The sequence below is a fragment of the Bufo bufo genome, chromosome 2, assembly GCF_905171765.1.
Source record: "Bufo bufo chromosome 2, aBufBuf1.1, whole genome shotgun sequence".
Lineage (NCBI taxonomy): Eukaryota > Metazoa > Chordata > Amphibia > Anura > Bufonidae > Bufo > Bufo bufo.
In genome coordinates, this window is record NC_053390.1 from 823,531,033 (window position 1) to 823,557,328 (window position 26,296).

The following is a 26,296-nucleotide window of genomic DNA, read 5'->3' on the forward strand; positions in this document are numbered from 1 at the left end:
TCATCTGCTTTAAGCCTCATGCACACGACCGTTGTTTTGGTCCGCATCTCATCCGCAGTTTTTGCAGCATGGATGCGGACCCATTCACTTCAATGGGGCCGCAAAAGATGCGGACAGCACTCCGTGTGGTGTCCGCATCCATTGCTTCGCTGTCACGGATGATGTTGCAGATAGCTGGAACTAATGAATAAACGTCTGACTGGCTTGATCCCAAACTAAGGAGCATATAGGTGAGCCCTATAAAACCCTAAGAGCTCTAGCTGACTGCTATGCCCATGCAAGGGTCTTAATGGTAGACGATTGCATGCCCATGTACCTAGACTGTGTGACACCTGAAAACCCTATAATAGTGAGGGGACACGACCACCGGCTCCCTGCACTTAATACGGAAGAATGCAAATGTGATCGCACACTACATCCAGCACTCTGCCCTCCATGCTGGATGAGACATTGGTTTATATTTTGGCCAAAGCATAGTAAGCCACTCACCGCGTCAAGGCTGTCTCATGAGTGGTCCCTAACTCTTGTTCCTACCTGTTCATGGGCCATGACAGCCACATAAAATCCAGGGAATGCAGGTCAGCATGCAAGCCAAGTACACTTTGCTTGTAACCCCGTCCGGTGCCATTACAGCTTTCATCGGATCCAGGGATGCAAGTACCAACATGCATGCTGAACCTACCATATACTTCTCCTGGAGCCAGATGGCTAATGGTAGGTTCTATACAAGCAGACTCAGTTTTATACTGACTTTAAAACCAGCCTCAAGGACAGATTAACTGGTCAGGTGTGCAATGACTCCAAGGAGATCGCCACGCCTCCAATATATACTACAAAGAAAAAAATAAGGGGTTGGGTCAGCACAACCTGCTGCAGGTGCACATCACTATGGCGAAATACATATACAAACGGAAAATGCAAATGTGATCGCACACTACATCCAGCACTCTGCCCTCCATGCTGGATGAGACATTGGTTTATATTTTGGCCAAAGCATAGTAAGCCACTCACCGCGTCAAGGCTGTCTCATGAGTGGTCCCTAACTCTTGTTCCTACCTGTTCATGGGCCATGACAGCCACATAAAATCCAGGGAATGCAGGTCAGCATGCAAGCCAAGTACACTTTGCTTGTAACCCCGTCCGGTGCCATTACAGCTTTCATCGGATCCAGGGATGCAAGTACCAACATGCATGCTGAACCTACCATATACTTCTCCTGGAGCCAGATGGCTAATGGTAGGTTCTATACAAGCAGACTCAGTTTTATACTGACTTTAAAACCAGCCTCAAGGACAGATTAACTGGTCAGGTGTGCAATGACTCCAAGGAGATCGCCACGCCTCCAATATATACTACAAAGAAAAAAATAAGGGGTTGGGTCAGCACAACCTGCTGCAGGTGCACATCACTATGGCGAAATACATATACAAACGGAAAATGCAAATGTGATCGCACACTACATCCAGCACTCTGCCCTCCATGCTGGATGAGACATTGGTTTATATTTTGGCCAAAGCATAGTAAGCCACTCACCGCGTCAAGGCTGTCTCATGAGTGGTCCCTAACTCTTGTTCCTACCTGTTCATGGGCCATGACAGCCACATAAAATCCAGGGAATGCAGGTCAGCATGCAAGCCAAGTACACTTTGCTTGTAACCCCGTCCGGTGCCATTACAGCTTTCATCGGATCCAGGGATGCAAGTACCAACATGCATGCTGAACCTACCATATACTTCTCCTGGAGCCAGATGGCTAATGGTAGGTTCTATACAAGCAGACTCAGTTTTATACTGACTTTAAAACCAGCCTCAAGGACAGATTAACTGGTCAGGTGTGCAATGACTCCAAGGAGATCGCCACGCCTCCAATATATACTACAAAGAAAAAAATAAGGGGTTGGGTCAGCACAACCTGCTGCAGGTGCACATCACTATGGCGAAATACATATACAAACGGAAAATGCAAATGTGATCGCACACTACATCCAGCACTCTGCCCTCCATGCTGGATGAGACATTGGTTTATATTTTGGCCAAAGCATAGTAAGCCACTCACCGCGTCAAGGCTGTCTCATGAGTGGTCCCTAACTCTTGTTCCTACCTGTTCATGGGCCATGACAGCCACATAAAATCCAGGGAATGCAGGTCAGCATGCAAGCCAAGTACACTTTGCTTGTAACCCCGTCCGGTGCCATTACAGCTTTCATCGGATCCAGGGATGCAAGTACCAACATGCATGCTGAACCTACCATATACTTCTCCTGGAGCCAGATGGCTAATGGTAGGTTCTATACAAGCAGACTCAGTTTTATACTGACTTTAAAACCAGCCTCAAGGACAGATTAACTGGTCAGGTGTGCAATGACTCCAAGGAGATCGCCACGCCTCCAATATATACTACAAAGAAAAAAATAAGGGGTTGGGTCAGCACAACCTGCTGCAGGTGCACATCACTATGGCGAAATACATATACAAACGGAAAATGCAAATGTGATCGCACACTACATCCAGCACTCTGCCCTCCATGCTGGATGAGACATTGGTTTATATTTTGGCCAAAGCATAGTAAGCCACTCACCGCGTCAAGGCTGTCTCATGAGTGGTCCCTAACTCTTGTTCCTACCTGTTCATGGGCCATGACAGCCACATAAAATCCAGGGAATGCAGGTCAGCATGCAAGCCAAGTACACTTTGCTTGTAACCCCGTCCGGTGCCATTACAGCTTTCATCGGATCCAGGGATGCAAGTACCAACATGCATGCTGAACCTACCATATACTTCTCCTGGAGCCAGATGGCTAATGGTAGGTTCTATACAAGCAGACTCAGTTTTATACTGACTTTAAAACCAGCCTCAAGGACAGATTAACTGGTCAGGTGTGCAATGACTCCAAGGAGATCGCCACGCCTCCAATATATACTACAAAGAAAAAAATAAGGTTGTGCTGACCCAACCCCTTATTTTTTTCTTTGTAGTATATATTGGAGGCGTGGCGATCTCCTTGGAGTCATTGCACACCTGACCAGTTAATCTGTCCTTGAGGCTGGTTTTAAAGTCAGTATAAAACTGAGTCTGCTTGTATAGAACCTACCATTAGCCATCTGGCTCCAGGAGAAGTATATGGTAGGTTCAGCATGCATGTTGGTACTTGCATCCCTGGATCCGATGAAAGCTGTAATGGCACCGGACGGGGTTACAAGCAAAGTGTACTTGGCTTGCATGCTGACCTGCATTCCCTGGATTTTATGTGGCTGTCATGGCCCATGAACAGGTAGGAACAAGAGTTAGGGACCACTCATGAGACAGCCTTGACGCGGTGAGTGGCTTACTATGCTTTGGCCAAAATATAAACCAATGTCTCATCCAGCATGGAGGGCAGAGTGCTGGATGTAGTGTGCGATCACATTTGCATTTTCCGTTTGTATATGTATTTCGCCATAGTGATGTGCACCTGCAGCAGGTTGTGCTGACCCAACCCCTTATTTTTTTCTTTGTAGTATATATTGGAGGCGTGGCGATCTCCTTGGAGTCATTGCACACCTGACCAGTTAATCTGTCCTTGAGGCTGGTTTTAAAGTCAGTATAAAACTGAGTCTGCTTGTATAGAACCTACCATTAGCCATCTGGCTCCAGGAGAAGTATATGGTAGGTTCAGCATGCATGTTGGTACTTGCATCCCTGGATCCGATGAAAGCTGTAATGGCACCGGACGGGGTTACAAGCAAAGTGTACTTGGCTTGCATGCTGACCTGCATTCCCTGGATTTTATGTGGCTGTCATGGCCCATGAACAGGTAGGAACAAGAGTTAGGGACCACTCATGAGACAGCCTTGACGCGGTGAGTGGCTTACTATGCTTTGGCCAAAATATAAACCAATGTCTCATCCAGCATGGAGGGCAGAGTGCTGGATGTAGTGTGCGATCACATTTGCATTTTCCGTTTGTATATGTATTTCGCCATAGTGATGTGCACCTGCAGCAGGTTGTGTTGACCCAACCCCTTATTTTTTTCTTTGTAGTATATATTGGAGGCGTGGCGATCTCCTTGGAGTCATTGCACACCTGACCAGTTAATCTGTCCTTGAGGCTGGTTTTAAAGTCAGTATAAAACTGAGTCTGCTTGTATAGAACCTACCATTAGCCATCTGGCTCCAGGAGAAGTATATGGTAGGTTCAGCATGCATGTTGGTACTTGCATCCCTGGATCCGATGAAAGCTGTAATGGCACCGGACGGGGTTACAAGCAAAGTGTACTTGGCTTGCATGCTGACCTGCATTCCCTGGATTTTATGTGGCTGTCATGGCCCATGAACAGGTAGGAACAAGAGTTAGGGACCACTCATGAGACAGCCTTGACGCGGTGAGTGGCTTACTATGCTTTGGCCAAAATATAAACCAATGTCTCATCCAGCATGGAGGGCAGAGTGCTGGATGTAGTGTGCGATCACATTTGCATTTTCCGTTTGTATATGTATTTCGCCATAGTGATGTGCACCTGCAGCAGGTTGTGCTGACCCAACCCCTTATTTTTTTCTTTGTAGTATATATTGGAGGCGTGGCGATCTCCTTGGAGTCATTGCACACCTGACCAGTTAATCTGTCCTTGAGGCTGGTTTTAAAGTCAGTATAAAACTGAGTCTGCTTGTATAGAACCTACCATTAGCCATCTGGCTCCAGGAGAAGTATATGGTAGGTTCAGCATGCATGTTGGTACTTGCATCCCTGGATCCGATGAAAGCTGTAATGGCACCGGACGGGGTTACAAGCAAAGTGTACTTGGCTTGCATGCTGACCTGCATTCCCTGGATTTTATGTGGCTGTCATGGCCCATGAACAGGTAGGAACAAGAGTTAGGGACCACTCATGAGACAGCCTTGACGCGGTGAGTGGCTTACTATGCTTTGGCCAAAATATAAACCAATGTCTCATCCAGCATGGAGGGCAGAGTGCTGGATGTAGTGTGCGATCACATTTGCATTTTCCGTTTGTATATGTATTTCGCCATAGTGATGTGCACCTGCAGCAGGTTGTGCTGACCCAACCCCTTATTTTTTTCTTTGTAGTTAATACGGAAGAAGTTAGGGTCACCTAGAATCAAGCCAGCAAGGAAACACAATACATGAAAACACTTATCTGAGTAAACAACAGCAGCAGCCTCCAGCAGTGAACACTTCATCCAGGGAGTAGTATAAACCGCAAAGTGAGGCAGTATGGGAGGGAATATAAAAGTGAGACAATTAGTCTAAATAGGTGACACCTGGTAGAAGGAAAGGAGATGACAAAGTGAAACCAAAACAAAGAACATCATGCAAGAGGTAGAGAAGGACGTCTGCCAGACCTTCTCACAGATTTGGCGGTGACATCTGTTCTGTGGTCCACACAAAAAATATAAGGCCTCTTTCACACGGGCGTTGCAGGAAAAGGTGCGGGTGCGTTGCGGGAACATGCGCGGTTTTTCCGCGCGAGTGAAAAACATTGTAATGCGTTTTGCACTCGCGTGAGAAAAATCGCGCATGTTTGGTACCCAAAACCCGAACTTCTTCACAGAAGTTCGGGCTTGGGATCCGTGTTTTGTAGATTGTCTTATTTTCCCTTATAACATGGTTATGTAATGACCGGCGTCACGCAAAGGGAGGGAAATGGGAAGGCCCTGTCCAAGGGAGAGGAAAAGATGGTGACCCCTGACTCACCTTGCGGCTGGCACCTGACTGCCCTGACGTCCCTATGTAGTGAACGCGGCGGTGGGATCACTAGTCCGCACCACTGACACTAAGAGGAAAACACCAAGGAGAGGACAGACAATACAGACAAACATATAATCCCAGGTGGGCGACAACAGCAGATCACCAAGGCCCAACAGGGATCCGGAGGGTAACGTTCTGGAACAACAACCAGGGATCTCAGCTACTCAGCTCCAGTGGGTCAGTATAGAAGTCCAGGCAGGAAGCTCTATATCTGGCAACCAGAGAAGTGAGAGATGGGAATATAAGGAGGTTGGGAGTGCTGGACAAGAAACAGCTGAGGAGAAGGAGCTACGGATCCCTGAGTGAGCCAAAAAGGATTGCAAGGCAAACCCAGAAAGCTACCATTAATTAACAGCACTGTCTTTAGACATAGAGCGCGCAGCCACCAGCTGTGACTTCCTGACCCCGGGTATAACGGAGTCAGGCGTGGCTCTTGACACCCTCGTGACAGTACCCCCCTCTCTACGAGGGGCCTCCGAACACTCAGGACTAGGTCTATCAGGATGAGAGGCATGAAAAGCCCGAACTAACCTGTCGGCGTTTACCTCAGATGCTGGAACCCACATTCTTTCCTCGGGACCGTAACCCCTCCAATGCACCAGATATTGAAGAGAGCGACGGACCCGACGAGAATCAACAATTTTGGATATTTGAAACTCTAGATTACCATCCACAATAACAGGAGGAGGTGGCAGCGGTGACGGTTCTAGAGGTGGAACATACTTTTTAAGTAACGACTTATGGAAGACGTTATGGATTTTAAAAGTCTGAGGTAGCTCCAGGCGAAAAGCCACGGGGTTTATGATGGCTACTATTTTGTAAGGGCCAATGAACCTAGGACCCAGTTTCCAAGAGGGAACCTTTAATTTAATATTCCTAGTAGACAACCACACATAGTCATTCACTCCTAGGTCCGGACCTGGCGACCGTCTCTTATCAGCCATGCATTTATATTTACCTCCCATGTTTTTCAAATTAGCTTGCACTTTCTGCCATACAGATGAAAGAGATGACGAAAACCGTTCCTCTTCGAGAACCCCAGAAGACCCCCCCTCTCTTTAAAAGTACAGAATTGGGGATGAAAACCATATGCACCAAGACATGGTGACTTGCCAGTAGATTCCTGATGGCGATTATTTATGGCAAACTCGGCTAACGGTAAATATGATGACCACACCTCCTGGTTTTCAGACACAAAACATCTTAGATATGTCTCAAGGTTTTGGTTGGTACGCTCAGTCTGTCCATTCGACTGAGGATGGAAAGCTGAGGAAAAGGACAAGTGTACCCCCAAACGGGAACAAAAAGCTTTCCAAAATTTAGAAATAAACTGGGTTCCCCGATCCGAAACAACATCGGAAGGGACTCCGTGAAGCTTCACGATTTCACTGATGAATACCTGAGCAAGAGTCTTAGCATTAGGTAGTGCGGGTAACGCAATGAAGTGTACCATTTTGCTAAACCTGTCCACTACTACCAAGATAACTGTTTTACCCGCAGACAAAGGTAAGTCAGTGATAAAATCCATTGACAGATGTGTCCATGGCCTATTGGGAATGACAAGTGGCAATAAAGACCCTGCAGGACGTGTATGAGAGACTTTCGCGCGCGCACAAGTAGAACAGGAAGACACAAAATCTAATACATCCTGACGCAACCTTGGCCACCAAAATCGACGAGACAATAGCTCCAAGGTTGCTTTACTACCCGGGTGCCCAGCAAGTGCCGAATTATGATGTTCCTTTAATAATTTAACAGAGTGTACCGCAGAGACAACCACTCCTCTTTGTAGAATGGGTACCGGATCACTCACATTACCCCCTCCAGGGAAACAACGTGATAATGCATCTGCCTTGGAATTTTTTGCCCCAGGACGATAGGTAATAACAAAGTTAAACCTGGTAAAAAATAGCGACCACCTAGCTTGTCTAGGGGTGAGACGCTTAGCTGATTCAAGGTACAGAAGGTTTTTGTGGTCCGTAATCACAGTGACGGGGTGGATTGCCCCCTCTAAAAAGTGACGCCATTCTTCAAACGCTAGTTTAATAGCTAATAGTTCCCTATTGCCAATATCATAGTTCTTCTCTGCTGCAGATGTTTTTTTTGAAAAGAACGCACAAGGACGCCATTCGCCAGGAGATGGACCCTGAGACAGCACAGCCCCCACTCCCACCTCTGACGCATCTACTTCAACAATAAAAGGCTGGGAGACATCAGGTTGGATTAGTACAGGTGCTGAGGTAAACCTCTCTTTTAGAGAGGAAAAAGCAATTTTAGCGGCGTCAGACCATTTAGAAAAATCAGTCCCCTTCCTAGTCATGTCAGTAAGGGGTTTTACAATCACCGAATAATTTTTAATGAACTTTCTATAGAAATTTGCGAAGCCCAAGAACCGTTGCAGTGCTTTGAGGTTCTCAGGAAGATACCAATCTAAAATTGCCTGGACCTTCCTAGGATCCATACGGAAACCTGAAGCAGATAAAAAATAACCTAGGAACTGTATTTCCTGAACGGCGAAGACACACTTTTCAATTTTAGCATATCATTTATTTGTCCGTAGGACCTGCAGTACCTGTCTGACATGCACCTCATGTGTTTTCAGATCAGACGAATAAATTAAAATATCATCTAGGTATATCACCACAAACCTGCCGATAAGATGACTAAAAATGTCATTAACAAAATGTTGGAAGACAGCAGGAGCATTGGTCAGACCGAAAGGCATGACTAAATTTTCATAATGCCCCTCAGGGGTGTTAAAGGCTGTCTTCCACTCATGCCCTTCCTTGATACGAATCAGATTGTAGGCCCCCCTAAGATCAAGTTTTGAGAACCACCTAGCACCCGCAATCTGATTAAACAGGTCAGGAATGAGAAGAAGAGGGTATGGGTCTCGGATGGTTATCCAGTTTAATTCGCGAAAATCTAGGCAAGGACGCAGGCCCCCATCTTTCTTTTTAACGAAGAAAAACCCTGCAGCCATGGGTGAAGAAGAGGGTCTGATGTGTCCCTTAGCCAAGCTCTTGGAGATATAATCTTTCATGGCTTGTCTCTCTGGACCCCAAAGATTATATAACCTGGTCTTGGGTAATTTTGCCCCGGGAATCAGGTTAACCGGGCAATCATAAGGACGGTGAGGTGGTAACTTCTGGCAACCCTTTTCAGAAAAAACGTCCTCAAAGTCCGAAACAAATGTAGGTAGGGTAGCTATGGAGGCGACTAAGCAATTGCTATTTAAGCAATTTTCTCTGCACTGCTCACTCCACTCCAATATCTCCCTGGCCTGTCAATCCACCACTGGATTGCGCGCTACCAACCAGGGAAGACCCAACACCACCGGAGTGGGAAGCTCCTCCAGAACATAACATGAAAGCCACTCGTTATGGTGGTCCCCTACCCGAAGGTGTAAGTTATGGACAATGTGAGTGAGGTTTCTCTGAGACAGAGGAGCAGAATCAATAGCGAATATGAGAATAGGTCTCTGTAGCGTACAGAGAGACAAACCCATAGTGTGGGCAAAATGGGCATCTATCAAATTTACTCCTGCTCCACTGTCTAGAAAAAAAGAAATAGTCTCCGTCTTAACACCAAAAACAACCGCTGGCAACACAAATTGCGATGTTCGTATGGAGGAAACGTATACCCCCCGGCTGACATCCTCCACACAGCCTGGGGTTAGTCGTTTTCCGACGGTCTTTTGTTTTTGAGAAAGGAAGGACAGACATTAATAAAATGACCCCTCTCCCCACAGAAAAAACAAACCCCACGCCTACGGCGAGCCTCAGGAGGACGGACCTGACGAGTAGTTCCTCCTAGCTGCATAGGCTCGTCTAAGTCCGTACAGACTAACTGCTGCTTGGGAGGGGTTACCAGTTTCTCCAGATTTTTCAATCTGTCCCTAAGACGTCTATCTATCCTGATAGAAAGGGACATAACCGCATCAAGGAAAAAGGGAGTCTCATACAGCACAAGCGCATCCTTAATCCTTTCGGATAACCCAGAGCAGAACTGACTCCTGAGAGCCGGGTCGTTCCACTGGGTATCCGTAGCCCACCTACAGAACTCTGAGCAATACTCCTCTACTGGCCACTCTCCCTGTAGGAGTCTCCGTAACTTTGATTCAGCCAGTGAGATTCGGTCAGGGTCGTCATATATGAGACCCAAGGCCCCAAAAAATTAATCCACTGACCGGAGAGCCTGGGAATCAGTGGGTAAAGAGAACGCCCAGGATTGCGGGTCCCCCTGAAGCAGGGAAATAACAACCCCCACCCGCTGTTCTTCATTACCAGAGGAGTGCAGGGGCAGTTTAAAATATAATTTACAGGCCTCACGGAACGTCACAAATTTGTCCCTTCCCCCAGAAAATCTGTCAGGAAGAACAACCTTGGGTTCCGCAACAACCTGGTTACCTGTAGCAACCGCTGGGCTTGCGGTCTGTAGCAATTGCTGCTGTTGCTGGAGGACCGACGCCTTCAATCCTGCCACCTCCAAAGACAGGCCTTGAAGTTGCTTTGACAAAGCAGCAATTGGATCCATACTGGAATCTAAGTAGGTAGAAAGAAAAATTTTATTTTTTTATTTTTTTATTTTTTTACCTACACAAAATAAGGGCCAGATATAATGTAATGACCGGCGTCACGCAAAGGGAGGGAAATGGGAAGGCCCTGTCCAAGGGAGAGGGAAAGATGGTGACCCCTGACTCACCTTGCGGCTGGCACCTGACTGCCCTGACGTCCCTAGACGGGTTCCTCACCCGTACGCCGATCACGTGCCTAAACCCTGGCTTTCCCTAAGATGAGCCCTATGTAGTGAACGGGGCGGTGGGATCACTAGTCCGCACCACTGACACTAAGAGGAAAACACCAAGGAGAGGACAGACAATACAGACAAACATATAATCCCAGGTGGGCGACAACAGCAGATCACCAAGGCCCAACAGGGATCCGGAGGGTAACGTTCTGGAACAACAACCAGGGATCTCAGCTACTCAGCTTCAGTGGGTCAGTATAGAAGTCCAGGCAGGAAGCTCTATATCTGGCAACCAGAGAAGTGGGAGAGGGGAATATAAGGAGGTTGGGAGTGCTGGACAAGAAACAGCTAAGGAGAAGGAGCTACGGATCCCTGAGTGAGCCAAAAAGGATTGCAAGGCAAACCCAGAAAGCTACCATTAATAAACAGCACTGTCTTTAGACATAGAGCGCGCAGCCACCCGCTGCGACTTCCTGACCCCGGGTATAACGGAGTCAGGCGTGGCTCTTGACACCCTCGTGACAGGTTATAAGGGAAAATAATAGCATTCTGAATACAGAATGCATAGTAAAATAGGGCTGGAGGGGTTAAAAAAAATATATAAATAAATTAACTCACCTTAATCCACTTGCTCGCGCAGCCCGGTTTCTCTTCTGTCTTCTTTTTTGCTGTGTGCAGGAAAAGGACCTGTGGTGACGTCACTCCGGTCATCACATGGTCCATCACATGATCCATCACCATGGTAAAAGATCATGTGACGAACCATGTGATGACCGGAGTGACGTCACCACAGGTCCTTTTCCTGCACACAGCAAAAAAGAAGACAGAAGAGAAATCGGGCTGCGCGAGCAAGTGGATTAAGGTGAGTTAAATTTTTTTATTTATTTTTAACCCCTCCAGCCCTATTTTACAATGCATTCTGTATTAAGAATGCTATTATTTTCCTAATGATCGGGTCCCCATCCCGATCGTCTCCTAGCAACCGTGCGTGAAAATCGCACCGCATCCGCACTTGCTTGCGGATGCTTGCGATTTTCACGCAACCCCATTCATTTCTATGGGGCCTGCGTTACGTGAAAAACGCACAAAGAGGAGCATGCTGCAATTTTCACGGACATCCGTGTTTTACAGACCGCAAAACACACAGCGGTCGTGTGCATGAGGCCTTACTATACCACTTCTATGCCTCCTTGAAAAAAAATGCTTCAGGCGATGATGGGTGAGGTGGGTGAGGGGTATTTTCACAAAAATTCTAAAATAAAACAATAATTTTTCTAAAATAGTCACAAATTAATATGAGCGTCATTATCACAAGTGTTTTTCTTTTTCCAAGCTAACACAGTACATCAAAAGAATCTTCTCTCAAAATGCTCTATATACAGATATTCCTCTGAATGAACAAGGAGAATGGCTGTCATCTCTGTTTATCGTAAACTGGGTAATGATCTCAAATGGATCAGAGAAGATTGAACTCAGGAAATCTGTAGGAGTATTTGATCCATCACTTCCAGATCAGCTGAACATTACACCAGCACGGATAACATGGAGACACAACTTGGTAGGTTAATAATATGAAATATTTATTTGCTTAAATGTATTTTATCTTTTCAATATCAACAGCAAAACAAACTGCAAATAGGTGTTGTATTGTAACTAGTGTTAAGGGAAACAAAGCATTCGAAGCGGAATTTGGTCCGAAGTTTAGGAAAACGTTGATTTGCAACAAATCCAAATTTCCTTGCACTTAGTGGTAACATATCAGTTTTTCCAAAAATGGCGGCTGCACATGTTATAAAGTTAAAGTAAAAAGCCCAGGACCGCAAGATCACCCGTAATACTGTGCAGCCATTCTCCAGGTAGCCATCCTCTGTGATGTCACAGCCCTGTAAAAACCTCATAGGGAGCTTAGCATAGGGAGAGACGTGGCAAGGTCTCACGCGCTAGGGACAGTGTTGCTGCAGTGTTTAAAGAATTTTGGAGAGGGAGAGTGCAGGGAGAGTGTATTGTCGTGTGCTTCCGTTACAATAATACAACCGCATGCATCCATCATGAACGGATCCGGTTGTAATATGTCTTATATAGCCAACACGGATCTGTCATGAACTCCATTAAAAGTCAATGGGGACGGATCTGTTTTCTATTGTGTCAGAGAAAATGGATCCATCCCTATTGACTTACATTTTGTATCAGGATGGATCCGTCTCGCTCCGCATCCCAGGACGGACAGAAAAATGCTGTAGCCGTCCAAAGTATCAGCATGAGAATGGGGGTTGATAGCAGCCACAGCAACAGGCCAGGGATGTCACTATAAGGACTCATTCACACGACCGTTGTGTGCATCCGCGTCCGTTCCGTCATTTTTCACAGTTTAGCGGAGGTCCCATTCATTTCTATGGAGCTGTGAAAAAAAACGGATAGTCCTCAGTTTTTTCTCCGCGTCCGTGATTCCAGTCCGTCAAAAAAATATAACCTGTCCTATTCTTGTCAGTGGAAAACGGAGGACGGACCCATTCAAGTCAATGGGTCCGTCAAAAAAAACGGATACACAACTGGTATGTCATCCGTGTCCGCGTCCGTGTCCGTTTTTTTCTACAAGACCTTGGTGCAATAAAAATTACACTTTTCATTAACCTTCCTTTTTTTCCCCTGTCAGACAAAAAAAAGGAAGACACAAGGAAACACAACTGAAGCAAAATCGGACACGGACCACTGAAGCCAAATCACTGACAGTGAAAAAACACTGTCGTGTGCATGAGGCCTAATCCAGAGATCGTTTTGATCATCAATTCAGCTGTACTGGAATGGTTGACTTGCTCTTCAAAATCATCTCAGGTGACAGATACGCACAATCAGGAATCGGTGGATTCTTCTGATACCACGTTTAGTTGTCATGGCCCAGGACCTGCCTCTATACTACTCCTTCTGCTAGCCAACTAATGATAGCCGACGGCTCTGATCTGCTTTTCAGTGATGATGAGCTTTGTGAGGAAGGTCAGCAGTTACAGGCCGGCACAGACTTTGAGGAGAGGTCCGCTGTGGATTCCTTTAGGCATGCAACTACTGATGATGACAGTAATTTGGGAGCACATGTTGTGGCTGTTAACCCTCGATGTGTTAAAGAAAAAAATTGATTAAAATTGAAAATCTGGCAAAAAAGTGAAATTTAGAAATGTAATCTCCATTTTCCTTAATTTCTTGTGGAACATCAAAAGGGTAAAAAAAGTTTGTAAAATCAGTTTTGAATAACTTGAGGGGTGTCATTTCTACAATGGGGTCATTTATGGGGGTGTTTCCACTATGTAGGCCCCACAAAGTGACTTCAGAACTGACTTTGGAAATTTTCTTAAAAATTTAAAAAATTGCTTAAAAAATTCTAAACCTTCTGAGGTCCAAAAAAAAAAAAAATTGCTTTACCAAAATGATGCCCACATTAAGTAGACATATATGTAATGCTACATAATGAATATTTTATCAGGCATTGCTCTCTGTCTTAAAAGCAGAGATTCAGATTTAGAAAACAGTGAATTATTTCAAATTTTCGTAAAATTTTTGATTTTTTTTTATAAATAAAGGTAAAACATATTGACTCAAATTTACCATTAACATGACGTGATGATGTGTCACGAGAAAACAATCTGAATGGCTTGGATAAGTAAAAGCGTTCCAAAGTTATTACCACATAAAATTAGGCCTGGTCAGGAAGGGGGCAAATGGCCTGGATGTGAAGTGGTTAAAAATTCCATTGAGGTCTGTGGGGAAAACCACTATATATAATGGGGGACATTTACTGATAATATTACACCTGTTTTTTGCTTACTAAAAGTCAGCAAGACCCCATTTTTTTGCAACATTTTGCTTTTAGGCTGTCTTTGCTATTTAGGAGTGTGGGGGAGGGGGGCTGACCAGAACATTGGACCAGGCAAATTTACTACTATTTATACCTGGAAACATTCATAAAAGTGGAGTGAAAACGACTTCAGTCATGGACTTACCATAAATTAGGTGCATCTTCCGGCAGCGAAGGGGCTACCAAAGACTGGCATAAAAAGATGATCTTCGATAAATGAACCCCAAGGTGCAGAATTGAACAAACAGTTGACAAATTGCAGATTTTAAAAATTTTTAAATACTCACGGCAAGTCAATTTCCATGTGCAAAAAATACCCAAATTGTACGTAAGATTTGTGAAATCTCCTTCACTTTGCAGGTGCTGTATTACACTGGGGCTTTTCCACACAAAAATCCACACAGATAAAAAGATGTGATCCACAACACGTGCAGGTAGCCTAATGCAGTACCCTCAGTCATTTCTGTGCGTTTCCAACCCCACTGGCCGCCAGTGAATGTCATCCACACCCAAGAAGCTTAAAAAACACATTAGGCTAGTTTCACTTCTGCGGCAGAGCTGTTCCAGTAGAGATCAGGCTGCCATAGTCCTCTGGAACCGACACTGCTGAATAGTACTGCCTTCCAGTCATACCCCGTTGACTATAATGGGGTCTGGCAGAGATCCTGCCGTAGTCCAGCAAATATAACATGAATTGGCTGGACAGAAAATGCTGCAAACACGAGAACACCCGGCCACAGGTGTGAACATAGCCATAAAGGGGTTTTGATAATGATCTATCTATGATTTCCGGGATCCTAATCACAGTCATGTGAACGCTCCTGCAGAGTCTTCAGGGCTTCTTCTCTTCCTCGATGAAGCAGGAGATGGCACCTCATCACTGACATCATCGCCTCCTGCTGGACTTCCTTGTTCCCACTGCCTGCAAAATAGGGTAACACTATTGCACATGCCCCGGGACTGCCGGCCAACTTGTCAGTGTACAAGCTTCTGTGTGAAGCCTGTAGTTTACTGACTCATGCACAGCGCAATGTAAGTACTGCGCATAGCATAGCGATCAGCCTCTGTGCTGTTGCTGTGGTGGTGATGGGGCGCTGTGGATGGCATTGTGGGGAAATATGGATGGAACAGTGGGAGACACTGGATGGTATTGTGGGACACACTGAATGGCACTGAGGGGCACTGGATGGTGGTAATGGTAGTGGTGGAATCTCGTAGTGATCACAGCACTCTATCTTTTCTGACCGGTTTGGGTGCACGTCGTGGTATGTTCCTGGCTCCACCTCTTGGAACGTATAATTATTCAACAATTTAGACAGCACTCCAGATTTTGCTTAAGTGATTTTTATTTGCTTAGCCGGACATAGTGGTCCTTTTTGTAACAACGTTTCGGGCAGAAAGAATGCCCTTCATCAGGCTAATCGTATGCACATGGGATTGTGGATGGCCGGCATCGGGTAATGGTAGTGGTAACTGACTAAAGGAGTTCAAGCTGGGCTTGGATGTATTTCTGGAATCTAATAATATTACAGGTTATAGTTACTAGAGATGGGTTGTTGATACACAGAGTTATTCTCATTGCCTGATTGGAGTCGGGAAGGAATCTTGGCGGCGCAACGGTTAGGTGCACTGCAATCTGTGACTTTTCCCCGCTCACACCAGGTCTAAAATTGTGGGCATGGAGTGCGCGGGAAATTTTCTACACCTGTTTTAGGCCAGTGCATCTCCATAGCTTCGGCAGATCCACCGCCAGTTTAGGGGTTTATAAAGACCGGAGTCTAAAACGTCAGTTGACAAATGTGCCCCAATGTTACTATCCATATGTCTTTTCTGCAAGGGATAGAACATGTCCTGTTCTGCTCCTCAAAATGAGAACTACAAACTCATTGACGCAGATGATTGTGTCCTTATTTTGCAGATCTGCGACTTGCACACCACAAAACAGATATGAATATATGCATGAGGCTTTGGATACACAGCTCAGCAGGTGGTATCACACATGAGAATCTTTGAGAACAGTAGACTGTATTGCATATGACAGATTTAGATGCAGCATACATTATCTGACATGATGAGTAGTGATGGACGAACATTGGCCCGGGACGGTTTGCGAATGCGCAAACGCGCTCAAATGTTCGCGAACCGTGTGTTCGCAGCGGGTCCCATAGACTTGAATGGCAGGCGAACCTGAAAAACGTTTAGGTCATATTTGCAGCCACTAAATAATTACTAGAAGTGCACAAATAGTCCCACAACATGGACAGTGATATATCAGATGCATTATTCAAATTTGCGATCTCCATTCATTATTTTTTTCAATGCACAATATCGGCAATGTAATTTTCGCTTATGCGCATGCGCAAAATAGGTGCGGCCTGCTACAGCAACTGGTTTCCACCAGACCAAAGATGGATGCGATCAGAAAAGATGGTTGGCAACAATTTTTGTGACGTTCAGGAAGAACTTCTGATTAGAGATGTCGCGAACATAAAATTTTCTGTTCAATAGGCAGGCGAAATTCAAAACCCACAGGGACTCATTCTGGCCACAATAGTGATGGAAAAGTTGTTTCAAGGGGACTAACACCTGGACTGTGGCATGCCGGAGGGGGATCCATGGCAAAAATCCCATGGAAAATTACGAAGTTGACGCAGAGTCGGGTTTTAATCCATAAAGGGCATAAATCACCTAACATTCCTAAATTGTTTGGAATAACGTGCTTTAAAACATCAGGTATGATGTTGTATCGATCAGGTAGTGTAAGGGTTACGCTCGCTTCACAGTGACAGACCAAACTCTGACAGACCAAACTCCCCGTTTAACGCACCGCAAACAACCGCAAACAGTCCATTTGCACAACCGCAAACTCCCCATTTGCACAAGGTTGGATACCAAGCTAGAAATGTCCCGTTCCTTGTCCTCACTGACGTCATTGAAGGTCTCTTCCTCCACCCAGCCATGTACAACACCAAGGGTCCACGAAAGGTGAGAACAAGCTCCCTGGGACGCCTGCTGTGGTTGGTCTTCCACCTCCTCAAAGCCACCTTCCTCCTCTGACTCCTCTTCTTCAGACTCCTCTCACTGCGTTGCCGCATCTCCAGCAATCTACGACGACAAGGCTGCTGCTGGTGGTGATGGTGACCACAACTCTTCCTCTTCATGCTTATCTACGGCCTGATCCAGCACTCTTCTCAGGGCACGCTCCAGGGCACGCATATGGGATGAGGTCGATGATGTTGCCTTGGGTTTGACTGACCAGGTTTGTCACCTCCGCAAAAGGACGCATGAGCCTACAGCCATTGTGCATGAGCGTTCAGTAACGCGGCCAAAAAATACCCAGCTCCGCAGAGGCTGTCCTCTTTTTCTTTAATTAAAAAAATCTGTTCTTACCAGTTTAATCTCTGTTTTGTCCCCTATCAGGGGCCGGTGTATGGAATAGATTTTAGGAACCGGGAGATGGAAAAAGATGGTTGGTCGGTCCTCTTACTTCCAATTTGGGGCACTGCACGTGCGCCGTGCAATGTACTGTGCTACCCTATATGAGTGGTATGTTAAGTAGTACTATTCCTATCAGTTTAATCCCTGTTACGTCCCCTATCACGGGACGTGTATCGAATAGAGTTTAGACAACCGCAAAGAGTTGTCAATAGTTGACATAATAGTTTATATAAATTTTATTCCTCTATACGTCAATCTTGGTGTAGTGATGACTGTGCTCGTGCGCACGTTTGGGAGATTGCAGGTGATGGGGGTTTTTCAAAGCCTATGGTCGTGCTGAGGTAGTTCAGTGACAGTTAAGTGACCCAGAAAACAATGATTCTGCAGTGTGGGCCCATTGTTGGCCTAGTAGGCTTTAATGATCACATTAGATGATCACAAAGAAAATTAATGTTTTTTCTATGCAAAATTATCCAGCCGATCGCTTTTGGTCTGTTCACAATGAAGCAACGACCTTTTCATCTGGGGTGTGCCAACATTGCCATTGCCAACACACTTATAGAGGGGATGATCGCTTCATTGTGATACGCAAGCCCCTTCACCACAACAAGGTAACGATCACGAAGGGGAATTGACACATGTATGTGCATTTTTTTTGTTTTGTTTTTGCAGCCACAGTGCAGCACCAGAGGCCAGAAAAATTTGGCATGTACACATGCCTGAAAAATTAGGTATTGTTGCAGCTGCTGCTTTAATTTATGTTTTCCAGGCAGAAAGTGCACTAAAACATTGCGCCTTGAACCATAGTTGGTGGCGGAGAAGTCACGCAAGTCATTCGGCATGCAGAGATTAAATACAGAAGCGTGTGGACCATTTTTAGCCTAAGGCATCTCATCAGGCCTTTTTTAGTCAAATGCAACTCCCACTGTCAGTCCCTTTGGGATCCATGCCTCATTCATCTTAATAAAGGTGAGGTAATCTAGACTTTTTTGACCTAGGCGACTTCTCTTCTCAGTGACAATACCTCCTGCTGTGCTGAAAGTCGTTTCTGACAGGACACTTGAAGCGGGGCAGGCCAGAAGTTCTATCGCAAATTGGGATAGCTCAGGCCACAGGTCAAGCCTGCACACCCAGTAGTCAAGGGGTTCATCGCTCCACAGAGTGTCGATATCTGCAGTTAAGGCGAGGTAGTCTGCTAACTGTCGGTCGAGTCGTTCTCTGAGGGTGAACCCCGAAGGGCTGTGGCGATGTGTAGGACTTAAAAAGCTCTGCATGTCCTCCATCAACAACACGTCTGTAAAGCGTCCTGTCCTTGCCGGCGTGGTCGTGGTAGGAGGAGGATTACTTTAACCTCTTCCCCTGTTAGATTCCCGTTGTGCTGTGACATCACCCTTATACGCTGTGTAAAGCATACTTTTTAACTTGTTTTGGAACTGCTGCATCCTTTCCGACTTCCGGTAATTCTGTAACATTTCAGCCACTTTCTGCTTATACCGGGGGTCTAGTAGCGTGGCCACCCAGTACAGGTCGTTCTCCTTCAGCCTTTTTATACGAGGGTCCCTCAACAGGCATGACAGCATGAAAGACCCCAATTGCACAAGGTTGGATGCCGAGCTACTCATGTCCCATTCCTCGTCCTCACTGATCTCATTGAAGGTCTGTTCTTGCCCCCAGCCACGTACAACACCACGGGTACCAGATAGGTGATAACGAGCACCCTGGGATGCCTGCTGTGGTTGATCTTCCTCCTCCTCAAAGCCACATTCCTCCTCTGACTCCTCTTCCTCAGACTCCTCTTCCAACGTTGCCACAGGTCCAGCAAGCGATGCTGATAAGGCTGTTTCTGGTGGTGATGGTGACCACAACTCTTCCTCTTCCTCTTCACGCTCATCTACGGCCTGATCCAGCACTCTTCGCAGGGAAACAAATGGGATGATGTCGCTGATGGTGCCTTCGGTGCCACTGACTAGGTTTGTCACCTCCTCAAAAGGACGCATGAGCCTACAGGCATTGCGCATGAGCGTCCATTAACATGGCAAAAAAATACCCAGCTCCGCAGAGGCTTTCCTAGCACCCCGGTCATACAAATACTCGTTGACGGCTTTTTCTTGTTGGAGCAGGCGGTCGAACATTAGGAGTGTTGAATTCCAACGTGTCGGGCTGTCGCAAATCAAGCGCCTCACTGGCATGTTGTTTCGCCGCTGAATATCTGAAAAGTGCGCCATGGCCGTGTAGGAACGCCTGAAATGGCCACACACCTTCCTAGCCTGCTTGAGGACGTCCTGTAAGCCTGGGTACTTATGCAAAAAGCGTTGTACGATCAGATTCAACACATGTGCCATGCACGGCACATGTGTCAACTTGCCCAAATTCAATGGCGCCAACAAATTGCTTCCGTTGTCACACACCACTTTGCAATCTCCAGTTGGTTTGGGGTCAGCCACTGATCCACCTGTGCGTTCAGGGCGGACAGAAGTGCTGGTCCGGTGTGACTCTCTGCTTTCAGGCAAGTCAACCCCAAGACGGCGTGACACTGTCGTATCCGGGATGTGGAATAGCCCCTGGGGAGCTGGGGGAAGTGCAGTTGATGTGGAGCAAGACGCAGCAGAAGAAAACTCAGCCGAGGAGGTTAGCGAAGAGGATGGAGTAGGAGGAGTAGAGGAGGTGGCAGCAGGCCTGCCTGCAAGTCGTGGCGGTGTCACCAACTCCTCTGCAGAGCCACGCATTCCATGCTTGGCAGCCGTCAGCAGGTTTACCCAATGTGCAGTGTACGTGATATACCTGCCCTGACCGTGCTTTGCAGACCAGGTATCAGTGGTCAGATGGACCCTTGCCCCAACACTGTGTGCCAGACATGCCATGACTTCCTTTTCCACAATAAAGTACAGGTTGGGGATTGCCTTTTGTGAAAAAAAAATTTGGCCGGGTACCTTCCACTGCTGTGTCCCAATAGCTACAAATTTTTTGAAGGCCTCAGACTCCACCAGCTTGTATAGTTAAAGCTGGCCGGCTAAGAGTTCCGACAAGCCAGCTGTCAGACGCCGGGCAAGGGGGTGACTCTGTGACATTTGCTTCTTACGCTCAAACATTTCCTTGACAGACACCTGATTGTGAGCAGATGAGCAGGAACTGCTGAAGGTGAGAGGCGGAGTGGCGGATGGTTGAGAGGGGGCAAGGAGGACAGCAGTGGTTGATGTGGCTGAAGATGCTGGACCAGGAAGAGGATGGTGGCTTTGAGTTTGTGTGCTGCTTGTACTCATGTGTTGATCCCATAGGCGTTTGTGATTTGAGATCATGTGCCTTCGCAAAGCTGTGCCAGTTTCTTTTGGCCGTCGTGGTCGTGGTGCTGTGATTTCCTTTGGCCCTAGAATAATGCCCAGTGTTCAGAGGCCACGTACCCTGAACTCAAAAAGTTCTGAGGACATAGTTGACTGGCTAACAGAGGATACCCAATCTTCTACAGCTTGCGCTCGGAACATTGACGCACCATTATTGCCAGAGGATGTAGATAACAGGGATATGTCTCAGTCAGGCAGCATTACACACATGGACGTATGGTGTGATGATGATGATGTTGTACCCGCTGCTGCTTCCTTTGCTGAGTTGTCAGATACAAGTTAAGTGGTTGATGATGACGATGTGTCTGTAGATGTCACGTGGGTGCCCGCTCGAAGAGAAAAACAAGGGGAAAGTTCAGATGGGGAGACAGAGAGGAGAAGGAGACGAGTTGGAAGCAGGGGGAGGTCGTCGCAAGGAGCTAGTGGCACAGTCAGACAGCATGCATCGGCACCCGGGGTCAGCCAGACAGCACGCCAATCAACGCATGCTGTTGCCACCACCAGAAGGCCGTAATTGCAGAGCTCAGCAGTGTGGCATTTTTTTTGTGTGTCTGCCTCTGACAACAGCGATGCCATTTGCAACCTGTGCCAAAAGAAATTGAGTCGTGGGAAGTCCAACACCCACCTAGGTACAACTGCTTTGCGAAGGCACATGATCGCACATTACAAATGCCTATGGGATCAACACATGAGTACAGGCAGCACACAAACTCAAATCCGCCATCCTCCTCCTGGTCCAGCATCTTCAGCCACGTCAACCACTGCTCTCCTCCTTGCCCCCTCTCAACCATCCACCACTCCGTCTCTCGCCTTGAGCAGTTCCTGCTCATCTGCCCACAGTCAGGTGTCTGTCAAGGACATGTTTGAGCGTAAGAAGCCAATGTCACAAAGTCACCCCCTTGCCCGGCATCTGACAGCTGGCTTGTCTGAACTCTTAGCCCGCCAGATTTTACCATGCAAGCTGGTGGAGTCTGAGGCGTTCCAAAAATTTGTAGCTATTGGGACGCCGCTGTGGAAGGTACCAGGCCGAAATTTCTTTGCACAAAAGGCAATCACCAACATGTACTCGATTGTGCAAAAGGAAGTAATGGCATGTCTGGCACACAGTGTTGGGGCAAGGGTCCATCTGACCACTGTATCTGAGGAAAGGGATTTAGGGGTCATTATTTCAGAAGACTTAAAGGTAGGCAGACAATGTCATAGAGCAGCAGGAAATGCTAGCAGAATGCTTGGGTGTATATGGAGAGGAATTACCAGTAGAAAGAAGGAGGTGCTCATGCCGCTCTACAGAGCACTAGTGAGACCTCATTTGGAGTATTGTGCTAGTACTGGAGACCATATCTCCAGAAGGATATTGATACTTTGGAGAGAGTTCAGAGAAGAGCTACTAAACTGGTACATGGATTGCAGGATAAAATTTACCAGGAAAGATTAAAGTACCTTAACATGTATCGCTTGGAAGAAAGACGAGACAGAGGGGATATGATAGAAACTTTTAAATACATAAAGGGAATCAACAAGGTAAAGGAGGAGAGAATATTTAAAAGAAGAAAAACTGCTACAAGAGGACATAGTTTTAAATTAGAGGGGCAAAGGTTTAAAAGTAATATCAGGAAGTATTACTTTACTGAGAGAGTAGTGGATGCATGGAATAGCCTTCCTGCAGAAGTGGTAGCTGCAAATACAGTGGAGGAGTTTAAGCATGCATGGGATAGGCATGAGGCCATCCTTCATATAAGATAGGGCCAGGGGCTATCCATAGTATTTAGTATATTGGGCAGACTAGATGTGCCAAATGGTTCTTATCTGCCGACACATTCTATGTTTCTATGTTTCTATGATACCTGGTCTGCAAAGCACGGTCAGGGCAGGTATATCACCTACACTGCGCATTGGGTAAACCTGCTGACGGCTGCCAAGCATGGAATGCGTGGCTCTGCAGAGGAGTTGGTGACACCGCCACGACTTGCAGGCAGGCCTGCTGCCACCTCCTCTACTCCTCCTACTCCATCCTCTTCGCTAACCTCCTCGGCTGAGTTTTCTTCTGCTGCGTCTTGCTCCACATCAACTGCACTTCCCCCAGCTCCCCAGGGGCTATTCCACATCCCGGATACGACAGTGTCACGCCGTCTTGGGGTTGACTTGCCTGAAAGCAGAGAGTCACACCGGACCAGCACTTCTGTCCGCCCTGAACGCACAGGTGGATCAGTGGCTGACCCCAAACCAACTGGAGATTGCAAAGTGGTGTGTGACAACGGAAGCAATTTGTTGGCGCCATTGAATTTGGGCAAGTTGACACATGTGCCGTGCATGGCACATGTGTGTAATCTGATCGTACAATGCTTTGTGCATAAGTACCCAGGCTTACAGGATGTCCTGAAGCAGGCCAGGAAGGTGTGTGGCCATTTCAGGAGTTCCTACACGGCCATGGCGCACTTTTCAGATATCCAGCGGCGAAACAACATGCCAGTGAGGCGCTTGATTTGCGACAGCCCGACACGTTGGAATTCAACACTCCTAATGTTCGACCACCTGCTCCAACAAGAAAAAGCCGTTAACGAGTATTTGTATGACCGGGGTGCTAGGACAGCCTCTGCGGAGCTGGGAATTATTTTGCCACGTTACTGGACGCTCATGCGCAATGCCTGTAGACTCATGAGTCCTTTTGAGGAGGTGACAAACCTAGTCAGTCGCACCGAAGGCACCATCAGCGACATCATCCCATTTGTTTTCTTCATGGAGCGTGCCCTGCGAAGAGTGCTGGATCAGGCCGTAGATGAGCATGAAGAGGAAGAGGAAGAGTTGTGGTCACCATCACCACCAGAAACAGCCTTATCAGCATCGCTTGCTGGACCTGCGGCAACGCTGGAAGAGGTGTCTGAGGAAGAGGAGTCAGAGGAGGAATGTGGCTTTGAGGAGGAGGAAGACCAACCACAGCAGGCATCCCACGGTGCTCGTTGTCACCTATCTGGTACCCGTGGTGTTGTACGTGGCTGGGGGGAAGAACAGACCTTCAGTGAGATCAGTGAGGATGAGGAACAGGACATGAGTAGCTCGGCATCCAACCTTGTGCAAATGGGGTCTTTCATGCTGTCATGCCTGTTGAGGGACCCTCGTATAAAAAGGCTGAAGGAGAACGACTTGTACTGGGTGTCCACGCTACTAGACCTCCAGTATAAGCAGAAAGTGCCTGAAATGTTACCGAGTTACCGGAAGTCGAAAAGGATGCAGCAGTTCCAAAATAAATTCAAAAGTATGCTTTACACAGCGTATAAGTGTGATGTCACACAACAACGGGAATCTAACAGGGGAAGAGGTGAAAGTAATCCTCCTCCTCCCACGACCACGCCGGCAAGGACAGGACGCTTTACAGACGTGTTGTTGATGGAGGATATGCAGAGCTTTTTAAGTCTTACGCATCGCCACAGCCCTTCGGGGTCCACCATCAGAGAACGACTCGACCTACAGGACTACCTCACCTTAACTGCAGATATCGACACTGTGAGGAGCGATGAACCGCTTGACTACTGGGTGTGCAGGCTTGACCTGTGGCCTGAGCTATCCCAATTTGCGATAGAACTTCTGGCCTTCCCCGCTTCAAGTGTCCTGTCAGAAAGAACCTTCAGTGCAGCAGGAGGTATTGTCACTGAGAAGAGAAGTTGCCTAGGTCAAAAAAGTCTAGATTACCTCACCTTTATTAAGATGAATGAGGGATGGATCCCGAAGGGACTGACAGTGAGCGATACATTCGACTAAAAAAGGCCTGATGAGATGAGCTGCCTTGGGCTAAAAATGGTCCACACGCTGCTGTATTTTATCTCTGAATGCCGGATGACTTGCGTGACTTATCCGCCACCAACTAGGGTTCAAGCCGCAATGTTTTAGTCCACTTTCTGCCTGGGAAACAAACAATTTTTCTGGCCGCTGCTACAGCGGCTGCAACAATACCAAATTTTTCAGGCATGTGTACATGCCTAATTTTTCTGGCCTCTGGTGCTGCACTGTGGCTTCAAAAACACAACAAAAAAAAGGGCACATACATGTGTAAATTCCCCTTCGTGATAGTTACCTTGTCGTGGTGAAGGGGCTTGCGTATCACAATGAAGCGACCACCTCTATGAGTGTGTTGGCAATGTTGGCACACCCCAGATGAAAAGGTCGTTGCTTCCTTGTGAACAGACCAAAAGCGATCGGCTGGATAATTTTGCATAGAAAAAACATTAATTTTCTTTGTGATCATCTAAGGTGATCATTAAAGCCTACTAGGCCAACAATGGACCCACACTGCAAAATCATTGTTTTCTGGGTCACTTAACTGTCACTGAACTACCTCAGCACGACCATAGGCTTTGAAAAACCACCATCGCCTGCAATCTCTCAAACGTGCGCACGAGCACAGTCATTACTACACCAAGATTGACGCATAGAGGAATAAAATTTATGTAATGAGTGTGTCAACTGTTGACAACTCTTTGCGGTTGTCTAAAATCTATTCCATACACGTCCCCTGATAGGGGACGTAACAGGGAATAAACTGATAGGAATAGTACTACTTAACACACCACTCCTATCTGGTGGCATATTAGATTGCACGCGCAGTGCCCCAAATTTGAAGTAGGAGGACCGACCAAGCATCTTTTTCCATCTCCCGGTTCCTAAAATCGATGCCATATACACATCCCCTGATAGGGGACATAACAGGGATTAAACTGATAAGAATAGAACTACTTAACACACCACTCCTATCTGGTGGCACATTAGATTGCACGCGCAGTGCCCCAAATTTGAAGTAGGAGGACCAACCAAGCATCTTTTTCCATCTCCTGGTACCTAAAATCGATGCCATATACATGTCCCCTGATAGGGGACGTAACAGGGATTAAACTGATAAGAATAGAACTACTTAACACACCACTCCTATCTGGTGGCACATTAGATTGCACGCGCAGTGCCCCAAATTTGAAGTAGGAGGACCGACCTAGCATCTTTTTCCATCTCCTGGTTCCTAAAATCGATGCCATATACACGTCCCCTGATAGGGGACGTAACAGGGATTAAACTGATAGGAATAGTACTACTTAACACACCTTATAATAACGCAGAGAGAGGCAACGCAGAGAGAGGAGTCTGAAGAAGAGGAGTCAGAGGAGGAAGGTGGCTTTGAGGAGGTGGAAGACAAAA